The following is a 15189-nucleotide window of genomic DNA, read 5'->3' as shown; positions in this document are numbered from 1 at the left end:
GAAGGGGAGACTCGGCTGGGGTCTGCTCTGAAGACTCCATGCCTATGGCGGAAGGAGCTCATCAACCTTCCGAACTGGACGCCACCGCCTCCTCCTCCTCCTCCGGCGAGTCAGGGCACTCCGTCTCCACCGCCTCCTCCTCCGGCGAGTGACGATCAGGGCCCTCGGCCGGCTCCTTCTCCGGCGCGCGGCGGCACTCCGCCTCCTTCTCCGCCTGCGCCGACGCGCCCGAGCAGCCAGCCTCCTCCTTCTCCGCCTCGTCAGCAAGGGCGGAAGAGACCTGCCGCCGCTCCAGCTGCTCCGGCGCGTCGTAGTCCTTCTCCTCTGCCTCTTAAGCAAGTAAAGAAGACAACCGCTACGTCTGCTCGGTCGGCGTCTAGCAGTACAACCAGAGGCGGGAGGACATACAGATTCGGTCCTTCTCTGAAGACTCCAGAGAAGTTACCATACGAGAGGACCCAGGAGGAGAACGCCGAGATCGCGCGAGAAGAAATGAAGAAATTCTTTGAAGGGGTGAAAGCAAAGAAACATCCACCTCCGGAGGAGAAGGTAGATCGGGTGAAAGTGAAGCGCACTCTGGCTGCCCTGACAAAACCACCGAAGTCTGATTCGCCGAAAGGAAACTATGACCGCATTATTGGAAAGGAATTTGCCGAAGCGGAGCGGTCGGGAAGTACTGTCAGTGATCAAAGACTGAAAGAACGACGAGCTGGGAAACAAATTGTCCAGCTCGACGAACAAGCGAAGCAATCGTGCCCCCCGCTCAAGGTGCCTAGCCACAACATCGATAATGATCCGAGGATGGTGCCCGGTTATAGCAATCTTGCAGATTACCTGCCCGACCAAGTACATTATGAACCCATGGACGTGCAGATACAAAGATACGAGTACGGGAAGCCTCTCGTCAAATATGAAAGATCTCTATCAACGATGATGCGAAGATTGCATGATTGGTACTTGAAAATCTGCAGAGACTCTGGGGGGAGGAGTACTTTGTATGCGAGAGTTAAACCGAAGCATGACCTCGTTGGAATTGATCTGTTGCCTGTTCCATTTGAGGAGTTCTTTCAGTTTTTCAATCAACTGGCTCTCGATAAAGCAACGGTCACCTGCTACTGTCTGTAAGTAGTACTACTTCTGTCATTAAGTCTCTCTATATAGCTCAGCTCTTTCATTGCATGTATTTATAATTATCCTCACTATATTATGTAGATTGAAGATCATCGAATTGAAGAAAAGACAAATCGGTGATATTGGGTTCATTAACACAAATATCATAGATGCAACTCAGGTTAAATTTCATGTCGCAGATACCGAGGCCAACTTGCTACGATCGTTGGTAATAAATGAAAACAAAGATATAATACTCTTTCCTTACAACTTCAAGTGAGTGTTACTGTCTTGTGCATATTCGGTTTCCCTTATGTATTAGTCAAGGTTATAGTAATGTAATTGATGAGTTATGCATGCGTGTGCAGTTTCCACTATATTCTCCTAGAGATTAAGCTTGAGCAGGGACTAGTAATTGTCTTAGACTCAAGACGAAAAGATCCCCAGGACTATGCGGACATGACTCAAATGCTCGAGAAGTAAGTTAAATCGATCATTATCCAACATATCAGCAACTTTGTTCATTTCCTGATATATCAAGTAATTGTTTTTTTTGTCTGGCAGGGTTTGGAAAAAATTCACCAAAAAAGCTCCGGGACTCCCGAAGAAGCTGCAATTTAGACACCCGAAAGTAAGTACTATAGTAGCATGTTCCGCGCATCTCCTATTGATTCAAGCGCTAGTTTCATCAATACCATTTGGCATTCTTGCTTATCAGTTTGATTGACCTCTATTTCTTGTAAAGTGGTTGTGGCAGGAACAAGGGAATGATTTCTGTGGATACTACATTTGCGAGTCCATCCGCCACACGACCTGTGAGCGGGGCTACTCTGACGAACAATATGAAGTGCGTAATAAACAACATTCACAATTTTATTTTATTACCATCATTTGTGTTGAGTTTCATTCATTCATATATATATATATATATATGTATGTATTGACCCCCTTCTTCAAATTAGATGTTTCGGAAGCGGGATGAACTCCTAGCACCAGCTCGCATGCGAGCAATTCAAGAGGAATTGGCGGCATTCTTTCTTGACCACGTGATCCCTGAAGACGGAGAATTCTATGTGGACCCTGAGTCCGTATGATTACATTTGTAAGAGATAATTATTGTATATATGTAGCCGATAGTGTCAGATAGATATACGAGAACTTGTTGTTCGACCAATCTCTCGGAGAAGGAGAGGTGGTCGATATCACTTCTCTCTGTATATATGCATATATGTTCATGACGATCTTCTATTTCCTTCATTTGCTTACTAGCTAGCTAGCGTGTCTAGTCCTCTCTATATACGTATGTATAGTACGTAGCGTCGACCAAGCACGGACATAAGAGAGGATACTTCTCTCTATTAATTATAACTAGCTAACACAATATATGAAACACCTAAATTAACCCCGCAAAACCCCCAACCCCCCCCCTTTCAAAAAAAAAACAAAAACCCCAGCCACAGAAGTGCTGACGCGTGGATGCCTATTGGTCCCGGTTGGTGCCATCAACCGGGACCAAAGGGTCTCCTGACTGGGCTCTGCGCACTGCCCACGTGGAGGGCCTTTAGTCCCGGTTCTGGATTGAACCGGGACTAAAGGGGGGAGGTATTAGTACCGACACTTTAGTCCCGGTTCCGAAACCGGGACTAAAGGCCCTTACGAACCGGGACTATAGGCCCTTTTTCTACCAGTGGACCTTGATAATAGCTAGTGCTAATGTACTAACGTTTTCTTAATCATGCATGGGTCAATGCTGGACTTCTAGACTATGTGGGGCACAACATTATGAGAACTGACATGTGATTAGATGAATAGATGAGTAGTTGTACCCAGCCCGTCATGGATCAAAAGCCCAGGTTGACAAATGTGTGTCTCACACTATGGGAAAATATGTCTTTGCCGAGAGTTTGGGTGTTGCCAAGTGTCTTTTATCGAGCACTAGGCAAACAAGCCCTTTGCAGAGTGCCTAGAGGAACATCATCGAGAAGGAATCGCTGTTTCGAGGAACAGATAAGATTTGAAGGCAAAGCAATCACTTCTTTAGCGTTTGCCTTAAAAAAATCTACACTCAAGATACACCCTAAAATGTTCTATGTCAAAATTTAACATTTTTTGGGGTTCGTTTGCTACATTCAGTCCATGTAGTGCATATCTAGGCATTTAGTATAATTAAAATTTGAACTGGAAGTTCATGAAAAAAGATAGAAAATTTGGGTTGAAAAAAAAATCATATTTGTGTTCTTGAGACCATGTTTAGGTCTTATTCAAGAAAAGAAAATGAAACTCAAACATCAAGGTGTCAAGACCCGACCCCGAACATGGAGCTTATTGGATTTTACAATCTAAAAAATGCAAACGAAGTTTGGAAAACATACATGGCATGGTGTCATTATATGACCTCAATGGGAAGCGATAAAAAATTAAGAAGATATCACGAAAGACGTACACTGCTTAGAAACTGGAACATCTTGAAGGAAGAACCGTAGTTTCGAAAGGAAACGAGTTAGGTTTGAAGAAGAAGCGACCGTCGCTTCGTCCAGTGGCCTTGATTTTTTTTTCTACACTCAGGATGCACCATCACATGTTTTATGTCAAACTTTGGCATCGCGGGATTCATTTTCTATATTTAAGTCATCTAGTGTTTTTCCAGGCACTGAGTGAATATAATTAAAATTTGAACAGCAAGTGCATGAAAAGGTTGGCAAAATTGGGTTGAAAATTATATTTGTGTTCTTGACTACATATTCAAGCCTTATCCACGAAAATAAAAAGAATCACAAACATCAAGGTGCCAAGACTCGACCACAAACATGGAGCTTATTGGATTTTTAATTCTAGAAAATGGAACGAAGCCTGGAAAACATGAAACTTGCCACGGTGTAATTATATTATCCCTAGAGGCTGTGGTAAAAATTGGAGAAGGCTTCACAAAATTTGGAATGTACACACGTTAGAAAACCACACCATCTCTAATGAAGAATCGTGATTTTGAGAAGAAATGAGTCTGGTTTGAAGGCGAAGTGTTGGTTACTTTGGTTTGATATTGAAACTTTCTCTAGCTCAACATACACCATCAAATGTTCCATGCCAGAATTTGGCATTTTTCCTGGCCCGTTTGTTCTATTTAATCCATTAAGCGCATTTAAAGACATTTAATACATTAAACACATTTATAAGCCCTTTTCTTGCTGGTATTTTCCTGGGGATGGTGAGGGCCGACACCACTATCTTGAAAGAATTGTATCCGGGGGTGCGAAGTACGGAGCCCCTGCTAGAAAAAAAATAGCAATGAAAAAATAGTATTAAGAAAAAGGAAAAATGTTTGCCGGGTGTCATGCTATTTACACTCGGCAAAGATTGTTTGTTGGGTGTCCTCTGTTTACGCTTGACAAAGATGTTGCATTTTGATTGGTCAACACACTCCTCTTTACAGCAGGTCCCTTGGGAGATTAGAGTGCAAATTACAAAATTTCACAAAATAGTACAATTTCTATCCCATGCAGTGTATCATATTAAAAAAAGATATAAATGGGATAGCGCATAACTGTGCTCATCAGGCAATTAGACAATCTTTGTCTAGGCCTATCTTTAGTTGCACTAATTCTTCTCATAGAAATAGCTGCTGTCTAGTTGAGTCCATCTTCCAAACTCTTTGTACAATGTCTATGAGATGAATGGAATATTGGCGCCTCCGGCGCCTCTCTCTGTTCAAAAAAAAAGAAAAAGAAAAATGGTCAACACAAGCTTCCCACGGATCACACCTCATGGCCGTCGGATGCTTCTCTCTCTCTGCCCCGTCTCCCATCTCGCAAGCCGTCGCTGCCCCTCTCCCGCCTCCGTGACCGTCTCTCTCTTGCGTGTTCCTAATCTCTTTCGCATCGCCGCGTTGAGCGTCTAGCTAGCCTAAGGACGCATGTGGCAGCTAGCTTGCTACAGATTGATCTAGAGACTAGCTTGCAATGGATTGATCCAACCGGCAGACTACAAATTTTAGCTTAACTTCCAAAATTGAAGGCTGGTGCGGACCAAGTAAGCTCTCTAGAAATGCAATCTACAGTTAGAACAACCTAAAGCAAGAAAAGGTATGAAAGGAAACAAATTAATTAGCAAGCAAAAATGCACACAAAGCAACTAAAGGTGCGGGAACGAATAAACCACCGGTGAGCCGAGGACGTAGATTTTCAAAAACATTAACGCCCACATGTGCTGAGTAAATAGGTAATTTCTTGATTAAATTAATCCACGAGTAAATCACTAGCATGGCATTGACACAAATAAACACATACTGATATTCAGTCAAACTAGCACATACTACGCTAATTGCAGAAAGATCTACGTATAACGCTAGCATGGCTAAAATAGAAAACAGTATGAGCTGGATAAACGAGTTATACCCTCCAGTAGGCCATGCAGAGGCCGCGGCTTTGGTGGCAGCGGCGTCCTCGGCGGCCTTCTTGTCGGCTTCAGCTTTCTCGACGGCGGCATGTTCGGCGGCGGTGGACATGGTGATGATGAAGGCGACGCGGACATAGAGGAAGTAGACGATCGGAAGCGAGCAGTCGCGTAATCACTGCCCAAAAACCTATTCGCCCCTCACCTCGTACAGGAACCAGAAGGCCGTGGTTTCGGAGACCTGCTCTCCCGTCGACCGTGTACGCGGCGGACGGGATGGAGTCACCGGCGGCGGCAGCAGCAAAGGAACGACGGTGGGCGTGCGCATGGAGCAGATGTGATCTGTTCGTGGCGGCTAGGGTTAGGAGACACCGCACACTTATATAGGCGCAGCCGCGTGGAGAGACGTGGGCTCGACCCACGTCCGAGTCCGTGACAACCCACGATCTGACATCTCAGATCGTGGCCCAGCTATCAGAGAACTCTCCGTTACTGACTGGCAAAAATAAGCGCGTAGGTGTGAGCTCGGCTCGGCTCAATCCCGCAACCCGCGTCGTGACGAGGCGAGGCGAGGCGTGGCGTGGCGGGCGGCGGAGGAGTGCGCGAGGGCCTCTTCTCTTCTCAATTTCCAATAGCATGTAGAAGAGAAACCCTTATAAGGAAGTCCAACTGCTCTTCCACTTTTAGGGTGGGACTAAACTTCCCACTACACCTAGTGCCATATAACCCACATGGGCCCTTAGAGATTTTTCAGAAATTGCTATATGGGCCTAGAGCCCATCTCAAATTTCAGCAATCCTCCACCAGATCTCGAGGGCCCATTGTGTCCTCTGTTTCAATTACTGTTTCGATATACCAGTGTTTCAGTGAAGACCTGTTAAGGTTGAGCTTCACCTAGAGTAAGTAGTTACACTCCTTCACAACTAAACAATGGACTATGCCTTGAATTGTCAGTTTGGCGTAAAGAAGTTTCACCACATGTCTTACTAGTACTAGGCTGCTGAAGGCTGACCCCTCGGGTGGAGCATATAAGTCACACTCCTGGCCTATTCATGAGCTTACTAGAGATCACCCCAATCTCATAGACTGTGACCAGCTCTCGGGCTCATATAGGTGTGTTCCTCCAAAGATCGCTATGTAGGATAGCATCTTGCTTATATAAGCTTCGGAACACATTAAGACAGTAGTCATCCTACCATACAGTATCGAGAGTATTGCATCTCCAACGGAGTGGGTTAGTATAGTTACTCTCCTCAGTTCACCAATGGCTTGTTTTCCCAGGTCATAATTCACGGGATCTCCGATCATATAGGTTGGTTTACTACCATGGCAACTTATGTGGGTCCCATACCCATCTCCCTCGATGCATTATCTATCACTACATGTGATAGCCCTTTCGTAAAGGGATCTGCCAGATTCTTAGCCGTATGGACATACTCCAATGCTATCACTCCGGAGTTTCTTAATTTTCTGACAGCCTTTAAGCTCATTCTTATGTGTTTGTTGGACTTCATGTTGTCCTTTGAACTTTTCACCTTGGTGATGACAGTCTGATTATCGCAGTTCATAAGGATAGCCAGAACCGGTTTACCAACCAATGGAAAGTCCATCAAAAGATCTCGAAGCCATCCTGCTTCGACACCAGATGTGTCTAATGTTGTTAATTCTGCGTCCATAGTCGATCTCGTTAAGATCGTTTGCTTGCAAGACTTCCAGGAAACAGCGCCACCTCCAAGAGTAAACATATACCTAGTTGTGGCCTTCCCCTCATCAGCATCAGAGATCCAATTTGCATCACTATACCCTTCAAGTACCGACGGGTATCCGGTATAGTGAAGTCCATAGTTCATACTACCTTTCAGATAGTGCATAACTCTTTCAACAACATGCCAATGTACATCACCCGGTTTGGAAACAAACCGGCTCAGTTTGCTCACAGCAAACGCGATGTCAGGCCTCGTTACGCTCGCTAGGTACATCAATGAACCAATGATTTGAGAGTATCTCAATTGATCTATAGTCGTGCCTTTGGACTTTCGAATCAACACGCTAGGATCATATGGTGTTTGAGATGGTGTGCAGTCCGAATATCCAAAATGACTCAACACCTTCTCAACATAGTGGGATTGCAGAAGTGTAATCCCACCCTCATTATCTCTCAGTAGCTTGATGTTCAAGATAACATCAGCCACACCAAGGTCTTTCATCTCAAAGTTCTGAGACAGAAACGACTTGACCTCCTCAATGACTTTGAGGTTGGTTCCAAATATCAGTATGTCATCAACATACAAGCACAGTATAACTCCTTCGCCCCCACCATGGCGATAGTATACACATTTGTCAGCCTCATTAACAACAAAACCAACAGATGTCAGAGTTGTATTAAACTTATCATGCCATTGCTTAGGTGCTTGCTTCAGGCCATATAAAGATTTCAGCAACCTACACACCTTTCTTTCCTGACCATCTATCACAAAGCCATCTGGCTGTTGCATATAGATTTCCTCATTTAGCTCTCCATTCAGAAAAGCCGTCTTAACATCCATCTGGTGGACGAGAAGACCATGCGAGGCCGCCAATGAGAGTAATACTCTAATGGTGGTCAGTCTAGCCACATGTGAATAAGTATCAAAGAAATCTTCCTCTTCTTTCTGGTCATAACCCTTGGCCACAAGCCTAGCGTTGTAGTTTTCAATCGTACCATCATGCCTAAGCTTCTTTTGAACAGGCATTTACATCCCAATGGTTTGCAACCATAGGGACGCTCAGTGATCTCCCATGTCCCGTTAGCCATGATGGAATCCATCTCGCTACAGACCGCATCCTTCCAGTAGTCAGCTTCTGGAGAGGCATACGCTTCTGAAATAGAAGTAGGAGTATCATCCACGAGGTACACGAAGAAATCATCACCAAAGGTCTTTGCAGTCCTTTGTCTCTTGCCCCTACGAAGGGTTTCCTCGTCATCCTCCTCAGGATTTTCATCATGTGTTTGTTCATAATATTCCATAGGGATGGCAGGTTCAGGAGTCTCCTCAGATTCCTGTCTAGAAGTGCTTTGCATGTCTCTCATAGGAAGAATATCCTCGAAGAATGTAGCATCCTTAGACTCCATAATTGTACCGACCTTCTGGACAGGTACCTCAGATTTCACTACTAGAAATCTATAGCCAACACTGTTCTTAGCGTAGCCCAAATTAACGCAGTCCACAGTCTTTGGTTCAAGCTTACGCTTTTCGGGGATCGGCACATTGACTTTCGCCAAACAGCCTCAAGTACGCAAGTATGAGAGTGTTGTCCTTTTCTTTGCCCATTTCTCATAGGGAGTGATCTCATTATCCTTTGTCGAAACTTTATTCAGGACATGACATGCCGTCAATATAGCCTCCCCCCACCATGCCTTGGATAACCTGATGTATCTAACATGGCGTTAACCAAATCAGTTAGAGTACGGGTTTTTCGCTCGGCAACCCCGTTTGACTGGGGTGAATAGGGAGGCGTCCTCTCATGAATAATGCCGTGTTCCGCATAGAAAAAATCAAACTCACCCGAGAAGTACTCTCCACCATGATCTGACCGGACTCGTTTAATTTTCTTTTCAAGTTGATTCTCAACTTCTGCCTTATAGATTTTAAAGTAGTGTAGAGCCTCATCTTTAGTGTTTAACAGATACACATAGCAATATCTAGTGGAGTCATCTATCAATGTTATGAAGTATTTCTTTCCACCTTTAGTCAACACACCATTCATCTCACAAAGATCAGAATGTATGAGTTCTAATGGTGCCAAGTGTCTCTCCTCCGCGGCCTTGTGAGGCTTGCGAGGTTGCTTAGCTTGCACACATGAAAGGCACTTAGAACCTTTGGCTAAGGTGAAACTCGGGATTAAATCCAACTTGACTAGCTGCATCATAACTCCGAAACTAATGTGACAAAGACGTGAATGCCAAACTTCAGATTCATTAACATTCAAATGAATATGGTTCACGACTTTATTACAAAAATCTGTGAGGGAAAGGCGGAACATCCCTCCGCTTTCATAACCTTTTCCAATAAAGAGTCCATATTTCGTAACAACTAATTTATTAGACTCGAAAACCAACTTAAACCCTTCTCTACATAGAAGGGAGCCACTAACGAGGTTCTTCTTGATGGCGGGGACATGCTGCACGTTCTTCAGCTGCACGATCCTTCCCGAAGTAAACTTCAGATCGACCGTGCCAACACCGTGAACAGAAGCACTCGCGCCATTCCCCATCAATACGGACCCGTGGCATGTGACCTGGTAAGAAGTGAACAATGAAATGTCAGCACACACATGTACACCTGCACCTGTGTCCACCCACCAATCGGTGGGCTGAAACACTAAAAAATAGTAAATAAATTACCATACCCAGGTGCACCATTCTCATTGTTGTCCACAATCATGTTGACGGACTTGGAGTCCTGTCCTGACTTCTTGTACTTGTTTGGACACTTGTTGGCCCAATGTTCAATCGAACCGCAAGTAAAGCAGCCCTCATCCTTCTTGTTCTTCTTGAAGGTCTTCTTACCCTTCTTCTTAAAGTCGGTATTGTGTTGGACACCGTTCTTTCCCTTGGGCTTGTGGGAGTTGAAGTTCTTCTGGTTCACCATATTGGCGACAGAAGTCCCTTCGGCCCCTTTTCAGTGCGAGTCCTTTGCCCTTGAATTCTGCTCAACACTCAGATGGCCAATGACATACTCCACAGAGAATTCATGCCTCGGATGTTTCAGAGTGGTGGCAAAGTTTCTCCAGGAATTAGGGAGCTTAGCGATTATGCTGCCTGCGACAAACTTTCCCGGTAACTCGCACTTAAGAAGTTCAAGCTCCTTAACAATGCATATTATATCATGAGCCTGCTCCAATACAGGATGGTTTTCAACCATCTTGTAATCGTGGAACTGCTCTATAATATACATCTCGCTCCCCGCATCGGCTGCCCCGAACTTAGATTCGAGCGCCTCCCACAAGTCCTTGGCGACATGCACATGTAAATATGCGTCGACCAGTTTGTCTCCGATCACGCTAAGAACTGCTTCGAGGAACACAACGGTGGCCTCCTTGAACGCCTTCTCCTGTTCAGGAGCAATCGTTCCCGTGGAGACATCGGTGACCCAGAACATGTTCATAGCCGTGAGCCATAAAGTGGTCTTAGTCTGCCAACGATTAAAATACGAACCGGTAAACTTATCCGGTTTCAGTCCAGCGGTAAAGCCACTTGCCGAAAAATTCCTACACATAATAGGTTTTTGGATTGTTGAGTAAATAGGCAATTTCTTGATTAAATTAATCCACGAGTAAATCACTAGCATGGCATTGACACAAATAAACACATACTGATATTCAGTCAAGCTAGCACATACTACGCTAATTGCAGAAAGATCTACGTATAACGCTAGCATGGGTAAAACAGAAAACAGTAGGAGCGGGATAAACAAGTTATACCCTCTAGTAGGCCATGCAGAGGCCGCGGCTTTGGTGGCAGCAGCGGCATCCTCAGCGGCCTTCTTGTCGGCTTCAGCTTTCTTGGCGGCGGCAAGTTCGGCATCGGTGGATATGGTGATGATGAAGGCGACGCGGACGTAGAGGAAGTAGACGATCGAAAGTGAGAAGTCGCGTAATCGCTGCCCAAAAACCTATTCGCCCCTCACCCTGTACAGGAACTAGAAAGGCGTGGTTTCGGAGTCCTGCTCTCCCATCGACCGTGTACGCAGCGGACGGGATGGAGTCACCGGCGGCAGCAGCAGCAAAGGAACGACGGTGGGCGTGCACGTGGAGCAGATGTGATCTGTTCGTGGCGGCTAGGGTTAGGAGACCCCGCACACTTATATAGGCGCAGCCGCATGGAGAGACGTGGGCTCAACCCACGTCCGAGTCCGTGACAACCCACAATCTGACATCTCAGATCGTGGCCGAGCTGTCAGAGAACTCTCCGTTAGTGACTGGCAAAAATAAGCGCGTAGGTGTGAGCTCGGCTCGGCTCAATCCCGCAACCCGCATCGTGACGAGGCGAGGCGAGGCATGGCGTGGCGTGGCGAGGCGGGCGGCGAAGGAGAAGTGCGCGAGGGCCTCTTCTCCTCTCAATCTCCAATAGCATGTAGAAGAGAAACCCTTATAAGGAGGTCCAACTCCTCTTCCACTTTCGGGGTGGGAATAAACTTCCCACTGCACCTAGTGCCATATAACCCACATGGGCCCTTAGAGATTTTTCAGAAATTGCTATATGGGCCTAGAGCCCATCTCAAATTTCAGCAATCCCCCACCAGATTTCGAGGGCCCATTGTGTCCTCTGTTCCAATTACTGTTTCGATATACCAGTGTTTCAGTGAAGACCTGTTAAGGTTGAGCTTCACCTAGAGCAAGTAGTTACACTCCTTCACAACTGAACAATGGACTATGCCTTGAATTGTCAGCTTGGCATAAAGAAGTTTCACCACATGTCTTACTAGTACTAGGCTGCCGAAGGCTGACCCCTCGAGTGGAGCATATAAGTCACACTCGTGGCCTATTCATCAGCTTACTAGAGATCACCCCAATCTCATAGATTGTGACCAGCTGTCGGGCTCATATAGGTGCGTTCCTCCAAAGATCGCTCTGTAGGATAGCATCTTGCTTATATAAGCTTCGGAACACATTAAGACAATAGTCATCCTACCATACATTATCGAGAGTATTGCATCTCCAACGGAGTGGGTTAGTATAGTTACTCTCCTCAGTTCACCAATGGCTTGTTTTCCCAGGTCCTAATTCACGGGATCTCTGATCACATAGGTTGGGTTACTACCATGGCAACTTATATGGGTCCCATACCCATCTCCCTCGATGCATTATCTATCACTACACATGATAGCCCTTTCATAAAGGGATCTGCCAGATTCTTAGCCGTATGGACATACTCCAACGCTATAACTCCGGAATTTCTTAATTTTCTGACAGCCTTTAATCTCATTCTTATGTGTTTGTTGGACTTCATGTTGTCCTTTGAACTTTTCACCTTGGTGATGACAGTCTGATTATCGCAGTTCATAAGGATAGCCGGAACCGGTTTATCAACCAATGGCAAGTCCATCAAAAGATCTCGAAGCCATCCTGCTTCGACACCAGATGTGTCTAATGCTGTTAATTCTGCTTCCATAGTCGATCTCGTTAAGATCGTTTGCTTGCAAGACTTCCAGGAAATAGCGCCACCTCCAAGAGTAAACATATACCCAGCTGTGGCCTTCATCTCATCAGCATCAGAGATCCAATTTGCATCACTATACCCTTCAAGTACCGACGGGTATCCGGTATAGTGAAGTCCATAGTTCATACTACCTTTCAGATAGTGCATAACTCTTTCAACAGCATGCCAATGCACATCACCCGGTTTGGAAACAAACCGGCTCAGTTTGCTCACAGCAAACGCGATGTCAGGCCTCGTTGCGCTCGCTAGGTACATCAGTGAACCAATGATTTGAGAGTATCTCAATTAATCTATACCTTTGGACTTTCGAATCAACACACTAGGATCATATGGTGTTTGAGATGGTGTGCAGTCCGAATATCCAAAACGACTCAACACCTTCTCAACATAGTGGGATTGCAGAAGTGTAATCCCATCCTCATTATCTCTCAGTAGCTTGATGTTCAAGATAACATCAGCCACACCAAGGTCTTTCATCTCAAAGTTCTGAGACAGAAATGACTTGACCTCCTCAATGACTTTGAGGTTGGTTCCGAATATCAGTATGTCATCAACATACAAGCACAATATAACTCCTTCGCCCCCACCATGGCGATAGTATACAGATTTGTCAGCCTCATTAACAACAAAACCAACAGATGTCAGAGTTGTATTAAACTTATCATGCCATTGCTTAGGTGCTTGCTTCAGGCCATATAAAGATTTTAGCAACCTACACACCTTTCTTTCCTGACCATCTATCACAAAGCCATCTGGCTGTTGCATATAGATTTCCTCATTTAGCTCTCCATTCAGAAAAGCCGTCTTAACATCCATCTGGTGGACGAGAAGACCATGCGAGGCCGCCAATGAGAGTAATACTCTAATGGTGGTCAGTCTAGCCACATGTGAATAAGTATCAAAGAAATCTTCCTCTTCTTTCTGGTCATAACCCTTGGCCACAAGCCTAGCGTTGTAGTTTTCAATCGTACCATCATGCCTAAGCTTCTTTTGAACAGGCACTTACATCCCAATGGTTTGCAACCATAGGGACGCTCAGTGATCTCCCATGTCCCGTTAGCCATGATGGAATCCATCTCGCTACAGACCGCATCCTTCCAGTAGTCAGCTTCTGGAGAGGCATACGCTTCTGAAATAGAAGTAGGAGTATCATCCACGAGGTACACGAAGAAATCATCACCAAAGGTATTTGCAGTCCTTTGTCTCTTGCCCCTACCAAGGGTTTCCTCGTCATCCTCCTCAGGGTTTTCATCATGTGTTTGTTCATAATATTCCATAGGGATGGCAGGTTCAGGAGTCTCCTCAGATTCCTGTCTAGAAGTGCTTTGCAGATCTCTCATAGGAAAAATATCCTCGAAGAATGTAGCATCCTTAGACTCCATAATTGTACCGACCTTCTGGACAGGTACCTCAGATTTCACTACTAGAAATCTATAGCCAACACTGTTCTTAGCGTAGATCAAATTAACGCAGTCCATAGTCTTTGGTCCAAGCTTACGCTTTTTGGGGATCGGCACATTGACTTTCGCCAAACAGCCCCAAGTACGCAAGTACGAGAGTGTTGTCCTTTTCTTTGCCCATTTCTCATAGGGAGTGATCTCATTATCCTTTGTCGAAACTTTATTCAGGACATGACATAAACTTATCCGGTTTCAGTGCAGCGGCAAAGCCACTTGCCGAAAAATTCCTACACATAATAGGTTTTTGGATTGTTGAGTAAATAGGCAATTTCTCGATTAAATTAATCCACGGGTAAATCACTAGCATGGCATTGACACAAATAAACACATACTAATATTCAGTCAAGCTAGCACATACTACGCTAATTGCAGAAAGATCTACGTATAACGCTAGCATGGGTAAAACAGAAAACAGTAGGAGCGGGATAAACGAGTTAGACCCTCCAGTAGGCCATGCAGAGGCCGCGTCTTTGGTGGCAGCAGTGGCGTCCTCGGCGGCCTTCTTGTCGGCTTCAGCTTTCTCGGTGGCGGCACGTTCGACGTTGGTGGATATGGTGATGATGAAGGCGACGCAGACGTAGAGGAAGTAGACGATCGGAAGGGAGAAGTCGCGTAATCACTGCCCAAAAACCTATTCGCCCCTCACCCCGTACAGGAACCAGAAGGGCGTGGTTTCGGAGACCTGCTCTCCCGTCGACCGTGTACGCGGCGGACGGGATGGAGTCACCGGCGGCAGCAGCAGCAAAGGAACGACGGTGGGCGTGCATGTGGAGCAGATGTGACCTGTTCGTGGCGGCTAGGGTTAGGAGACACCGCACACTTATATAGGCGCAACCGCGTGGAGAGACGTGGGCTCGACCCACGTCCGAGTCTGTGTCAGCCCACGTGTCAGCCCAGCTGTCAGAGAACTCTCCGTTAGTGACTGGCAAAAATAAGCGCGTAGGTGTGAGCTCGGCTCGGCTCATTCCCGCAACCCGCGGCGCTCGTGACGAGGCGTGGCGAGGCGGGCGGCGGAGGAGGAGTGCGCGG

This window comes from Triticum urartu, chromosome 4A, assembly GCF_056163025.1.
Source record: "Triticum urartu cultivar PI428250 chromosome 4A, HENAU_Tu73, whole genome shotgun sequence".
NCBI classification, from domain to species: Eukaryota; Viridiplantae; Streptophyta; class Magnoliopsida; order Poales; family Poaceae; genus Triticum; species Triticum urartu.
This window is presented reverse-complemented; position numbering follows the sequence as displayed.